This window comes from Pseudorca crassidens, chromosome 15, assembly GCF_039906515.1.
Source record: "Pseudorca crassidens isolate mPseCra1 chromosome 15, mPseCra1.hap1, whole genome shotgun sequence".
In the NCBI taxonomy this organism is placed as follows: domain Eukaryota; kingdom Metazoa; phylum Chordata; class Mammalia; order Artiodactyla; family Delphinidae; genus Pseudorca; species Pseudorca crassidens.
The window spans coordinates 3202097-3216798 of NC_090310.1; the positions used below are offsets into that span (position 1 = coordinate 3202097).

At 50.6% G+C, this 14702-nt stretch overlaps 1 long non-coding RNA gene across 4 annotated transcripts in view; it reads left to right on the forward strand.

The window, feature by feature from the left end:
* The first annotated feature begins 8115 nt into the window (after positions 1 to 8115).
* The window catches only part of LOC137206610 (uncharacterized), a 175793-nt gene continuing 169206 nt past the window's right edge, over positions 8116 to 14702 (forward strand). For all 4 annotated transcript variants that reach the window (XR_010934737.1, XR_010934740.1, XR_010934742.1 and 1 more), the window contains exons 1-2: positions 8116 to 8343; positions 8800 to 8934. This is a non-coding gene — a long non-coding RNA (uncharacterized lncRNA). The remainder of the gene's footprint in view (positions 8344 to 8799; positions 8935 to 14702) is intronic.

Consider the following 14702-nt stretch of genomic DNA (forward strand, 5'->3'; position numbering starts at 1 on the left):
CCCAGCTGTCTTTGCCCCACCTGGAACTCCAAATCCTAGGCTCAGTTTCCAAAAGAAGCCAGGGTGGGAGCGTGTCATCAAAGCGCCTCTTGTATTGCCACCCAGCCAAGCAGGACGGAGACTCAGACAAAATTAAGTTGATGTAAAGACCCTGAAGGCATAGACATTTGTGGCACACCCGAGCGGTGGACGGAGATTCCCCTCCACCAGACTCCCACTCCCAGCCCCACCTGCACAATAATAAATGGTAAACAGAGACATAAACTTTGTGGAAAGAAGAATTTTTAGCAGAGGTACAAGGCTGCCAAAGCCAACGGAGTCTTATTCGGCCAAATGGCTACAGCCTGGGTTTTATTTCTAAGCGTCTCTTTAGCATTATGCTGTCACCTATAATAAGTGGCTTTGCTTGCGCAAACAGTGGAGGATCCTAATTGGCCCCGGCGAAGGGATTTTTCATACGTTTCAGGAGGGGAAGGATGAGCAACATAGGCAGTTACACTAATGGTTTCATTTTTTAAGAGACTGAGTATTGTTTATGTGTGGTTCTTATTTTATTGCGTGCAGATGAACAACTGCTCTCCCAAGTGGAGGGCCACATATGGGGGGGCTGGGAGGCTCCCTGCACTTGCTGGCCGCTCCCAGCCTCTCTGATTGTTTTTCTCTCCCCTTATGAGGTCAGTAACCAGCTCTGATTTCTGCTGAATCGTTTTGCTGTGATCTGTCTTGTCCTCCCTCGCAATGTTAATTATGTCTCCAGAGGAGGGCGGGACTAAAATACAGAGCGGCAAAATGTATTTCTCCTTCTTGGACCTTCCTTCATTTTGGCTTTCAGCTCCCTCCCCGTCTGGCCAAGGTCTGTAATCCATAGTCAGGCGGTTCCCGGTCCTTTATCTGGGAGAGATGGGGAGACCTTGGCGGTACTTTCTTTTCAGACTTCAGAATCTAGAGTTAATGTACGGATAAAAGGACTTTGTTCTCCACCCCTTTTCAGTGAAATGCCCCCCTCGTTTTAAAAGAGCCCTCCCTTCCGGAAATCTGCTACGTGTCTTCCATCTTCTGGGAATTTATATAGTTCATCTTACGGAAATAGAACGTTGCCTCCAGGTGCCCAAAAGTAAGAGTCAAGTTCAAACAAATAACTTCCCCCCCAAACCCCTTTTCTTAAAGAGAAAATAAGTTTTTGTCCGATTTAGAAAGAGAATAGGTGTCAGGTGCCTCCACTTTCCCAGAACTTCGGGTGTTTATTCCCCAAATGTACTGTGTGGTGCTGTGGGTTCGTGGCCACCTGAAAATGAAGATGTGCCCGGCTCCAGCTTGGCACAAGGGTTATCCTCCACTAATGGTCATTAAGAGAAAATGAAGGCCATTAGGTAAGCCCAAAATGATGGTCATGGGCCTTAGACTCCATGGGGAGGAAGGGGAGTTACCATCTCCATTGTCCGTGGCCGTGAAGAAGGGTTGATGAAATCAGCACAGAAACGGGAGTCACGAGATGCCCCTTGATCCCTTTTCTAATCCTATCTCCACCTTTTGAGGCCCGACTCCCAAAAAACCATTAAGCAGAAGCACCCCTAAGGTGCCCCTCAAACCCTTGCCCCGTTAGCGTCTTACCAACTTAGCCTAGAAGCATCTACAGCTGATTCTCATCATTCCCAGTAATTACGTCCTGTAAAGTCTCCGCCAGTGTGGAACCATGGCTCCCAGGGGCAATACGCCATCCCCAGGGAGCCTCTGGACACAGCATACGCAAAACAGATCAATGCAAAACCTAGTGTAGGGGCTTCCCTGGTGGCGCAGTGGTTGAGAGTCCGCCTGCCGATGCAGGGGACACGGGTTCGTGCCCCGGTCCGGGAAGATCCCACGTGCCGCGGAACGGCTAGGCCCGTGAGCCATGGCCGCTGAGCCTGCACGTCCGGAGCCTGTGCTCCGCAACGGGAGAGGCCGCAGCAGAGGCCCGCGTACCGCAAAAAAAAAAAAAAAAAGAATGCCTTTGGAGTTCCCTGGTAGCTCAGTGGTTAAGAATCCGAGAATCCGCCTGCCAATGCAGGAGACACGAGTTCGAGCCCTAGTCTGGGAAGATGCCACGTGCCATGGAGCAACTAAGCCCGTGCGCCACAACTACTGAAGCCCAAGCCCCTAGAGCCCGCGAGCCACAACAAAAGAAAGTCCACGCGCAGCAACGAAGACTCAATGCAGCCAAAAATAAAATATAAATAAATTTATAAAAACAAAAAACCTAGTGTAGGTGCATTTCCGTTTAAAGACACCTTATTTAATCCGCGTGTATTGTTTATTCTTTAACCCTGAATAGAGGGCCAACAGCCCTCTATCTCATGCCTGGACGAAGCTCACCTAACATATGCAACTTGCGTTTAGGAACACGGGACAAGCACCAAGGTTGGGGCCGTTTATGACCCCACGAATGTGCCGCAAGTGTGGACTTTGGGGTTACAGATAAATTTTAAGGAGTCGGTGAATTTGTAACTGTGGAATCCGTGAATAACGAGGAGGAATTCTACATCCTAAACCTCTTTATACCTTTCTTATCCAAATCTCTCCATCTTGAGTCTCCGTATTGGTTTGCTGGGGACACCATGACAAAGCACCACAGACTGGGTGGCTTCACAACAGAAACCTATATTCTCACAGTTCTGGAGGCTAGAGATCTACGATCAAGGTACCGGCAGGGCTGATGCATTCCGCAGCCATCCTCCTCGGCTGTACACGACTGTCGTCAACCTGAGTCTGCACGCCATCTTCTCTCTGTGTATCCGTGTCCTAATCTTCTCTTCTAAGGACACCCGTGTTACTGGTTTAGGGCCCTCCCAATGACTTCATTTTACCTTAATGACCTCTTTTAAGGCCCCATCTCCAAATACCAGTGCATTTTGTGATACTGGGGGATTCAGACCATAAAATGTGAATTTGGGGAGGACAAAGTTACACCCATAACACTCCCTTCCCTCAAGTCCCTGCTAAGCCACATGGATTTACCGTCTCAATTGAAGATGTCAGGATCTTAACATTCCCCCTCCCAGAGCTACTGTGTTGAATTTAAAGTGTGAGCAGAACAGACTTCCTTCTAATCAGGGTTGGGATCAGGGTACCAGGTTTGGGCCCATAATGAAGATGACGATCTCAAGCAAAGCAGACAAAACAAACCTCCAAGCAAAGTGTCGGGCATCTTCTCCCGTGCAAGGCAGTCCCTGGGGAGACCAGGAAAAGCAGCCTCATCCCAGCTGGACCAGAGCAAGGCCACGTCCGCTCGGAAGACCCGGACCCCGGGTCCTTGGGCGGCCCTGCAGGGGATGGATATCGACCTTTATAGCCCCGATCTGCTCGCAAGAGCCTCGTAACCTCAGCGTGGGGGCGAGGGCGCCACGGGGATGCCCACAGCCCAGGGCAGGGACTCCACCCACCTCTGGGCCTCAGACCCTGGAGGAAGGGCGGAGAACTTTCTCCGTGAACTCAGTCAGTAGTTCTGCCTTCCACTCTTGGTCCCAAACTCACCTACCAGGCAGCCCCGATGTTACAGGTTGAATTGTGCTTTTCCTCCTCAAAAGATGTTACCGTCCTAACCCCGGTGCATTTCCTTATTTGGAAACGGGTTCTTTGCAGAGGATCCAGTTAACATGAAGTCATTAGGGTGGGGCCCCAATCCGATATGACTGGTGTCCTCATAAAATGGGGACATTTGGACGCAGATTCACACACAGGGAGAATTCCACGTGAAGATGAAGGTGGAGAGCAGGGTGCTGCTTCTACAGGAATGCCAAAGGCTGCGAGCAAAATCCCAGAAGCTCAGGGAAGAGCCTGCAACAGACGGTCCTTCACAGCCTCAGAAGGAACCCACCCCGCCCATACCTTGATCTTGGACTTGCAGCCTCCAGAACTGGGGGAGATTAAATTTCTGTTACTAAGCCACACAATTTGTGGTATTTTGTGACAGCAGCCCTAGCAAACTAACACACCCAGAGAAACGGTTTTTAAATCAGATCCCTTCTCCCTGCCGCTTCAAACTTACCATTTTACGTAGGAATTAATTCACCCTCGCTACAAAGGCAGACAAGCCCCGCAAAGCCTGCTCTTTGCTGACGTCTACCCCATTTTATGTCTCTCCCTGAAATTCAGTGCACTCCAGGCTCACCAGACGCCCTATTCATCCACAGCCATACCAGATCCTTTGCTATCTCAGGGCCTTTGCACCAGCTCACACCTTCCTCTGGACCACTCTTTCCCCAAGTCCTTTGCCATTTTTGGTTTCAGTAAAAACATCACCCCCTCTGGGAGTCCTCTCTGACAACCCCATCTAAGCCAGTGCATCCCAAGACCCCAGGCCTGTTCTAGCCCTTATCCTGTTCCATTTCTTGCACAGAACTAAGTGTGATCTGAAACTAAAAGAACTGAAATACAACCACTGGTAACATGGTGGCTTCTCTCGGATGGGATGCTATATGGCATGATTTCAAGTTTCTCTCTGCTTTCCAGAGCTCCTACCATTAACATGTATTATTTTCTAATCAGCAAAGAGGCAACAGCTGCTCAAAAAATGGTCAACAATTTACTGGCATCTGTGCCTTCAACACAGCACTGGTGGCTGGCAGAACGCTGCCCTTCTAGGTGGTTCTCTAGCAGGATTTCCTTCCAGATGATTGTGGTGGCTTTAAAACACTTCACTAGAATTCTTTGATTCTTGTCCCTCCAGTACAAACGAGGCTGACCTTGGTGAGTTCTTTGTGACGGAACAGAAGTGATGCTGGGTGACTTCCAAGGTCAGGGCAGAAAAAGACCATTCTCTTCGAACTTTTGCTCTGGAGGCATCTAGAGGAAACCAGATGCCATGTTAGGACAAACTCCACCAGGCTGAAGAGGCCACCGGCCCCGACGACCACCAGACCATGGGCGAGCCACTTGGGTGTGCCGTCTTGGAAGTCCATCCCAATCCAGTCCCCAGACAACTGAACATCCCCACCGTCTGATGGCAGCACATGAGCAGAAAGGGCGCAGATAACTCTCGCGCAGCGAGGTGAGACTCAGCGTCACGCGTGTGAATCCTTATGCCCGACCTCATTGCATGACGTGTTTGCCATATTCCATTGGATTTGGGGACCCTGTTTCAGAGGCTTTTGCCAAGGAGCTTCCATGGTAAGGTGACAACCACAGGACTTTGGAGGCACACAGCTCTGAAAACATTTTAGCTCTGCTCTGCTACTTTATCAGGCATGCATTTTGGCTGCAGTTAAGAGAAAATTTGAATAACCAGGGTTTTTAAAAGAGGGAGTTATTTTTCTCACAGAAATCTGGAGGTAGGCTTTTGCTGGCATTGCTTCAGCTGCTTTAATAACGTCATCAGGGGCTCAGGCTACGTTAGCTCCTAGACTCGTGATTTTTTTTTTTTTGCCTCAGGGTCACAAAATGGCTGCAGTAGCACCAGATATCAGTTCTGCTAACAAGGCAGTGAGAAGGGAGGAAGCCTGAGAATTCATGCTAGCCACATCTTTCCTTTTTTTTTTTCTCTTTAACAAAAAAGCAAAAGGTTTCCCAGATGTCCATGTAGCAGTCCTCTCCTTAGGTTTCATGGGTCAGAATTGGATCACATGGCTTCCCCTAGCTGCAGGAGAGGCTGGGGGATTGGGAAACAGCTGATTCCCACGATCATCTTAGCTAATCATGTCTCATAAGTCATCACTTGGGGCTGGGTACATTGCAGTATTAAACTGAAGTTCCTCTTAGCAAGGAAGCACGGGATGACAAGTTTTAGGTGTCCAGTGAGCAGTGTCCACTCGAGCCACCTGACCAGGTTATGGCTTAGTGACGTAGAGCAAGACCCTTGAGCCCTGTGAGCCTGTTCTTTGTCCATGAAACGGAACAACACCATGTCCTCAGCCTCCAACAGGGTGGCTGGGTTTCGAAGGATGTCCTGAATGAAGGCATCCTTGGAAGAAAGCCTGGCCGTGTCCTCTATCCAAATACATCACACACTGTCCAGAATTAACCTGGTGATGGGTTACATTGTGGGGACACAGAAATGTTCACAGTTTTGGCTCTGAGACCAGCAATCTGCTTCAAAAGGGAAAAAACAACAAAATTGGATGCTCCAGAGAAACCTTAGTGCTGCAAGTCACAGTCATGTAAGGAGATGAAGTGAGCTGCACTTTCTCCGTCTTTATCGGGCTGGAGACCCCAGATGGAGGCAGACTTACAGCCCTAACAGCACTTCTGTCAGCTCTCTGTGCTCAGTTCATTTGCCTCCCTTGGTTACGATGCCCGGCAGGGGGCGGCTGTGCCCACCGACATCCCTCTTTGCGTTTACTCAGTGGCACCTGCACATTGATTTCCTGGGAGTTTTTCCTTCTTTTGTAGAATCAGTACCTACCTCCAGAGTGCGTCTGGGCCATTGTCTGTGGAGAGCCCAGGCTTATATTTTGCCCAGGGCAATATTATCAAGGCTGTGCCTGGGGCTGGCAGTCAGGGAGGCACAAACCCAGACGCATCCTGTCCTCCTCATCTGCTCTTGTTGTCGTCAGTCAAGCTGATTCTCAGTCACCAGCCTAAATTGCTACTTGCCACCGTCTCTTTGCTCTCCAGAGAAATCCCTTCTACTGCCGTTTCTCAAGAGGCCAAGACCTTGGCTCCTTCGAACCAGAATAAAGTGACTCATTAAACTATCCCATTGCCTTTCAGAATGAACATGGCTGCATAAGAACATTTTTCTGCGTCTCCTCCTGGAAATCATGCGTAAGGAGCAAGGAGAATTATAAAACCCCATAAACTTCATGTTCAGAGAAACCAGACAATAGATATAGTCCACAGACTTCAAAGTACGTGTACAGACTGACAAAGCAGCCGGGGTTGAGCAGGACCTGACAGGAGGGAAGGAAGTGAAGAAGTGTGGGGGCACCAGGGGCAGTGGAGGAATGCACCAGTTGTGCAGAATGCACCCCTAAGATGAGGGGTTCGCCCTGAAACACAACAGCTGCACCGATGTCGGCAACAGTGAGCATGGGAGCTGGGGCAGGAGGCGGTGGAGGAAGCTCCCTCAGCCCCAGTTTGGTTCAGAGAAGCAGAGGAGGCAGGGCTGTAAAGGATGGGTGAGAAGCAGGGAAATGCAAACCAAAACCACAGCGAGACAGGATCTCCCACCGGTCAGAATGGCCATGATCAAAAAGAACACAAATAACAAATGCTGGAGAGGATGCGGCAAAAAGAGAACCCTCCTGCACTGTTGGTGGGAATGTAAACTGGTGCAGCCACTGTGGAAAACAGTATGGAGGGTCCTCAAAAAACTAAAAATAGAGTTACCATATGACCCAGCAATTCCACTCCTGGGTATATATCCGAAAACAAAAAACAAAAACTCTAATTTGAGAAGATACATGCACCCCAATGTTCACTGTAGCATTATTCACAATTGCCAAGATGGAAACAACCCAAGTGTCCATCAACAGATGAATGGATAAAGAAGGTGTGGGACATACACACAATGGAATATTACTCAGCCATAAAAAAGAATGAAATGTTGCCATTTGCAGCAACATGGATGGACTTGGAGGGCGTTATACTTAGTGAAATAAGTCAGACAGAGAAAGACAAATACTGTATGATCTCGCTCATAGGTGGAATCTAAAAAATACAACAAACCAGTGAATAAAACAAGAAACAGACTCACAGATAGAAAGAAAAAACTAGTGGTTACTAGTGAGGAGAGGGAAGGGGGAGGAGCAGTATACGGGTAGAAGGAAAAAGGGGTTATTATGAGATTATACGAAATCATCTGGGTGAAACTTCTGAAAATTGTAAAGCACTGTAGAATTTAAAGAATCTTTCGTTCAATTAAAAAAAAAAAAGAATGGATGAGAAGTAGCCTCACTCTGGCAGGAGAGAAGAAACACCAGCCTGGGGCTGACATCGTTCAGCCGTCCCTCAAGGACTTCCTGCAAAGACCGCTGCCTGTCTCCCCAAATTCTCTCTCCTTTTCCGGCGTAAACGGAGCTTTAGCCATGAGCACATGGCCACCCGCGGAGACTACACCTCCCAGCCTCCCTTTCAGCTCCATGTGGTCATGTGACTCTGAGGGACCAATGGGGTGTGAGCAGAAGGGGCGTGCAGGGCTCCGGCCTAAGGCAAAGCGCCTGTTTCGGAGATTGGCGTTTTTCCTTCCTCTCCAAATGCAGGAAGGCGGACGTGGGAGCAGTGCCGCTTCCACGGTATTGGATGTGGACGGAATCTGAGGGGAAGGGAGCAACGAAACGGAAGGACCTTGGGTCCCGAGTGACGTCGTGGAGCATGGAGAACCCTCCCACCCCCCAGCAGCAGGCAGGACTGAGAGCCGCGGACGCTCGTGTAAGAGAGACCCTCACGGGAGCCATGCTTCCTGTATCCTCAGCCCACACCCTACGTGATACCCCTTAATATAAATGTGCACCCAGAAGTGGGGTGCGGCCATGGCGAAAACCTCGGATAGTGCCTGGGAGGGGCCCCAGGGGCGTGGGGCGAGCCGGGTCCTCCTTCCAGCCCTTCTGCATGGAATCCCCCCTCCAGGGGCCACGGAAGCCCAGTGTCTCCAGGTCCTGGAGCCCGCCTCTTCCCCCTGCACGATTAGGGGAACCTCTCACCCTCTACACAGTTGCCAGTTAACTTCCAAAGCTTGTTCTTAATCAGGATCCCATGTTTCAGAGATGTTTGCCCAGAAAGCCTAAAAATTGTTTAGAAACGCGCAAGTGTTTCCTCTGCAACACCCCCGCTGTGAACACTGCACTGTCAACTGCCTCTAATCTCCCCGCCTTTCCTATCTCACAGCTCCGGGAGGGCTCCTCAGGCTTCTGGAATGTTCCACGAGACATGAGCTCTCTGAGCAGGACGAGTGCAGCTCGCCAGGGACAAGCAGCAGTATTCCGGGCAGCGGCGTCACCGGCCGGACCGCGGCCCCTGCAGGTACAGCCTTGTGCCGGGGTCTGGGGGACCTTCCGCTGAGTCTCACGGGCTTCTGCGCCCACGCTGCGCGGCCAAACGTTTGTTCGTTGATTTTCTAAAATCTCAAGCTCTTGACTGTGAAATGGTTTCTAGCTGGAGGATGTGCTCGGTTCAGAGAAAAAGAGTTGACCTGACGTTTCCAGTCCGTGTTTCTCAAATGATGTTCTGGAGGAGGAACTCTTCTTTTTCTACCGAAACACAGCCTTAGCCAAAGCGTCACTGTGTAAAAAGAGACGAAAGGGGGTCTGACTGTAATGGGTTTGGAGGGCACAATGGCCCCCATCCCCCGTTCCTCAGCCAGTCTCCGGGATCAGAAAAATCCTTGTTCAAAGCAGTGAATTTCCCAGGCTCTCTGTGGGTCCATTATGGACCCCTTGATCCTGCCGCAGTGAGTAGAAGTCACAGACGAGCTGCTAATGCGCACAGCAGCAGCGATGAATGTCACGAACGTCTTGCTAAGTGACGGAAGCTAGGCACCAAAAGTGCATACTGTCGCATCCACTGATGTGAGATTCCGGAACGGGCCAAACAAATCCTAAGTGACGGAAGTAAATCAGTACTTGCTTCTGGGGGTGGATGGAGACGGGGAGGGACCTGAGAGAATAACTGGGTGATGGAAAGTTCTATGTCTTGAGAGGGGTTTGGCTGACACAGGTGTGTGCACTTGTCAATGCTCTTCAGATCCTAACACTTAAGACTTGTGCATTTCACTGTATGTGAATTTTACCTAAAAAAAGAAGCAGCAGCAGCAAACAGGGAGCTGAGGGTGGGAGGTGCCAGGGCGAGCTGAGCCCCGGCAGACCGGCTGGAGCCCGCCAGCGAGCCGTCACCAGGGGACGGGACTCTGGTTTGCATTGCAAGGGATGCGCTGAGTTTTAGCGTAAGAGCGTGACGCCACCGACGCTGCGCAGGCGCACCCCGTCCTATTGGGCTTTGCTTCATTGCACTTTGCAGATACTGTGGGTTTTTATACATCGAAGGTCTGTGGCCACCCCAAGTCCCGTCAGTCTGTGGGCGCCATTCCTCCAATGGCGTGGGCTCACTGCGTGCCTCTGCGTCATATGGCGGTAAATCTGGCAGTACTTCAAACTTTTTATTATTATTATACTTATGGTGATCTGTGGTCCGTCTTTGATGTTACTATTGTCATAGTTGTGGGGCGCCAGGAACTGTGCCCGTGTAAGACGCTGAACTTAATCTGTTGTTGAGGTGACAGCTAAGGATTTAGAATATTACATAAACTCAGTTGGTCAGGCAGCAGCAGGGTTTGAGAGGATTGAATTTTGAAAGTAGTTCGGCTGTGGGTAAGATGCTCTCAAACGGCACTGCAGGCTACAGAGGAACGGTTCGTAAACGGAAGAGTCAATCTATGCGGCGAACTTCATTGTTGTCCTATTTTAAGAAATTTCCGCAGCCACCCCAGCCGTCAGCAACCCCCCGACCCCAGTCAGTCAGCAGCCACCAATGCAGAGGCAAGACCCCCCCACCAGCAAAAACTTTAGGACTCGCTGGAAGCTCAGATGAGGGCTGGCATTTTTTAGCAGTATTTTTTTTAATTAAGGTATGCCTATTGTTTTTCTAGACGTAATGCTCTTGCACACTTAATAGACTCCAGTGTAGTGTAAACATCACTTTTCTGTGCCCTGGGAAACCGCAAAGTCCATGTGACTTGCTCCACTGCAGGGGTCTGGAACGGACCGCAGTCTCTTCAGGGTCTTCCTGTAGTTGAGGAAGATAGTTATTGTGTATGTCACATGGGCGCATCCCGCTTCTCACGGTGAACATGGCCGTGAACTCTGGTCGCCCCACCTGCGCCTCTCCTGTGTGTCTGGGGAACTGGGCACGGGGCCTCGACCTCCCGCAGACAGACTGGAAAGTGGGCAAGGGCTTGTGGCCTGGGCTCCAGTTTCTCTAGTCTTGGAGTCGATGCCAGGAGGCCAAGGAAAAGGGACGTCCTGGGTCCCTCCTGCCAAGAGTGGCCATGGTAGGGCAGCTTTGTCCAGTGTCCAGAGCCAACCATAGAGGCAACCCCAGCGTGTGGGATCCAAGCGGTGCCCCAGGGTGGGGACTTCGGCGTCTTCCAGTGCAAGTTGGGGGCGTTGTTTTTTTGTTTTTAATTTATTTATTTATTTTTGTTTTTATTTTTCTGCATTGGGTCTTCGTTGCTGCGTGCGCAGGCTTTCTCTAGTTGCGGCGAGCGGGGGCTACTGTTCATTGTGGTGCGCAGGCTTCTCTTGTTGCAGAGCACGGGCTCTAGGAGCACGGGCTTCAGTAGTTGTGGCACGTGGGCTCAGTAGTTGTGGCTCGCGAGCTCTAGAGCGCGGGCTCGGTAGTTGTGGCGCATGGGCTTACTTGCTCCGCGGCATGTGGGATCTTCCCAGACCAGGGCTGGAACCCGTGTCCCCTGCATCGGCAGGCGGATTCTTAACCACTGCACCACCAGGGAAGCCCTGTTTTTGTTTTTGTTTTTTAATGGAAGTAGAGTTGATTTACAGTGTTGTGTTAGTTTCAAGTGTACAGCAAAGTGATTCAGTTATATATACGTATATTCTTTTTCAGAGTCTTTTCCATTATAGGTTCTTACAAGATATTGAATATAGTTCCCTGTGCTGTCAGGAGGTCCTTGCTGTTTAGAGTTTGAGGTGCTGTTATCGGCAAAGCAGCCTCCGGGGCGTGAACCAGATTCCGTCTCTGTTGCTTGTGAGTCAAACCCCTCACCCAGAACACTCTTCTGCTTTGAGGGTTGGTCCGTTGGGTTTGAAGGTAGGCGTGGCAGAGATGTCAATAACGAGATGTCAATAAGGAGATCCTTGTCAATAAGGAGATGTCAATAACGAGATCCTTGTCAATAACGAGATGTCAATAACGAGATCCTTGTTCTTATGTCTCTGGGCCTCCTCACCTAAGAATGCGGGAGTTCTAGCAAGTGATCTGAAGGTCTCGTCTGGCGTTACAGACGTGAAAGTCATTCCTAATAGCACTTGAAGCCTTCAGTTGGACGGCTGCACTGGGTTGAATGGTGATGTCATTGCCCACCTGCCACAGGGCCCCTGCATTGAGGGGCTGGGGGACCCCTGGGAGAAGCAGTATTGCCGAGGGTCCCAACAGCGGTGCCACAAAGGCTGTCTGTCACCAGCCTTCTCTTTGTCTAACATGCCCACCTCCACCCCCCGCCGAGACTTTGGCCCAGAGAAGGGAGGCCGGGGCTGCCCATCTTGCCCCTGTGAGGGCGGAGTCCATATCTAGGCCCCTGGCTGAAGTATCAGAACCAAGAACTGGGACTTCCTGCTCAGCTGTGTGGCTGTGATGCAGTAAAGGACCTCATCACTCGCTTCAGGAACTTCTTCAGAATCGACTTATCCGAACCACAGATTCCCCAACAGACCCCTTCCAGGACATGCGACTGCTCAAGTGGGCAGAGCATTTGCCCACCAAACAACTGTGTCTTTATCAAAACTCCTCCTAGATCCTTGCCTTACTGTGCCCGTCAAACCTGTGCTGTTACAGTGAGAGCTTTACCTGATCCCGGTATGATCTCCCCACTGAAAGACCCACCTTAAACCACTGGTGACACATAGTGGGCTGAAGGGTGCCCCCCCACAAAGATATGTCCATGTCCTAACCTCTGGACTCTGTGATTGTGGCCTTATTTGGAAAAAGGGCTTGGTAGCTGTTACTAAGGATCTGGAGATGAGGAGATCATCCTGGATTATCCCAATGGGCCCCAAATCCAATGACGAGCGTCCTTCCAAGACACACAAAGGAGAGACACACAGACAGAAGGAGGAAGCAGTGTGACCACAGAGGCAGCGACAGGTGTGGGACCGGCACCAGCCCAGAAGCGCTGGTGCCACCAGAGTCAGAAGGGGCCTGGAACAGATCCACCCCCAGAGGGAGCGTGGCCCTGCTGGACTTGGACTTCCGGTCCCCAGGACTGTGACGGAAGAAACTTCTGTTGTCTTAAACCTCCTAGTTTGTGGAAATTTGTTAGGGAAGCCACAAGAGACAAGTATAACAGCTAACGGTCAACTCATGTTGACGTGTCCAAAACTGAGCCCCAGGTCTTCCTCCGAGGCCCCGGCACCCAGACCCGTCCCCTCTGCGTTGATGTCGTCTCCTGTTTGCAGCTGCTCAGGATAAAACGTTGGAGACACTCTTGACTCTTTCTCTAGGATTTCACAGCCAAACCATCAGGAAATCTTGTAGCTCCAGCTTGGAAAATACGAACCCAGAATCGGAGAGGCAGGATCTCTGCCTCCACCTGCTGGATTAGCGGGTCCTCCCGCTGGTCTGTCTCTCTCTCTCTCTGCCCTTTTTCTCCCACGTGCTCTCATTCGTCCCATTCCAGCCTCTTTGCCGTCCCTCTAGCACCCCAGGGCCTTTGCACAGGCCACTTCATCTGCTTAGAGCACACTTCCTTGACGGCTGGATGGCTCAGCATCTCTCCCCCTTCAAATCTTTGCTCAAATGTCACCTCTCTCAATAAATTCTCTCTTGACCACTCATTCCGAATACCAACCCTGCCGCCAGCGTTCCCCATCATTTTTATCCTGCCCTGTTTTCGCCATAGCCCGTAACACCTTCCGTCGTGCTCTGCCCTTTATTTATGTGCTGTGTTTGTGTATTGTCTGTGTCTCCCCTGCTAGAATGTGAACTCAGGACCAGCAGGCATTTTCACTTTCTTTATTCTCCCATCTATCACCCAGAAGTGTGCCAGACTCAGTGAATATTTGTTGAATAAATAAGTAGGGGGGAAACAGTGTCACCTGTTTCTTTCGTAATAGAGTGCATTTGTGGGGATGACAGAATAGATGGCAGTCGTGTGGTCACCAAGACGAATTGTCTGTGGTGTATTTGAAATATGAAGATCTTCAGCGTTGCTTAGCTGGTTGGCCTTTTTTCCCTCTTATCAGCTGCATTGAGAAGCCTCTGCAGTTTGTAGAACAGCAGCATTTTTCTCCCGAGTGTGGGCCAGGATAACCACTGTCAAAGGCGAGAACGTCTGTAGCCCCTGCACACACTCCCGAGAACAGGCCAGGTTAGGCTGCGGCAACACACAGCCCCAAAACTTCAGTGGCTGAAGATGGAAAGGGCTGGTGTCTTAGTTGCCCCAGAGTGCCTGGGGGCCTCGGTGACCGTCCAGGCAGCTGCCCTCCGTGTGATGGCCCGTTCTTGTGCCTCCATGGCGAGTGCTGCCACGGCCACGTGGGTGGGGAAGAGGGCCCTGGAGCCCCTCCTACAGACATTTAAATACTGCCACCAGCAAGTGACACGTTTCACTTCTGCCAGAGCCTGTCCCGTGACCTCAGAGGCACCTGGGCCAGAAAGGAGGGGACCCACAAAGGCCGACGGGCCGCAGCGCCCATCCCACGGCGAGTGAAGCTGAGTGTCACGTAAACGATGTTTTAACTCTGTCTTCGTATAGTTTGTCAATTTTTCTAATAAACAGCTGCTCTGTTTCTTACTAACCTGGAAGAACTCTTTATACAATCCGTCAGCCCTTTGCTTCTGATATAAGTGGCCAACACGGTGTCACAATCTGACTTCGACGTTTGACTTGCGTGCAGATTTTAACACTTTTATTGTAATATAAAACATGGGCGCAGAAAAACACACAAAAGAGACACACAGCTTCATGAGTGATTTTAAGGCAGACGCCCTTGTACAGGACACCCGGGTCGTGAATGGCCTCCGAAACCCTCCATCTACATGGGCTGCAAGTCCTCCTT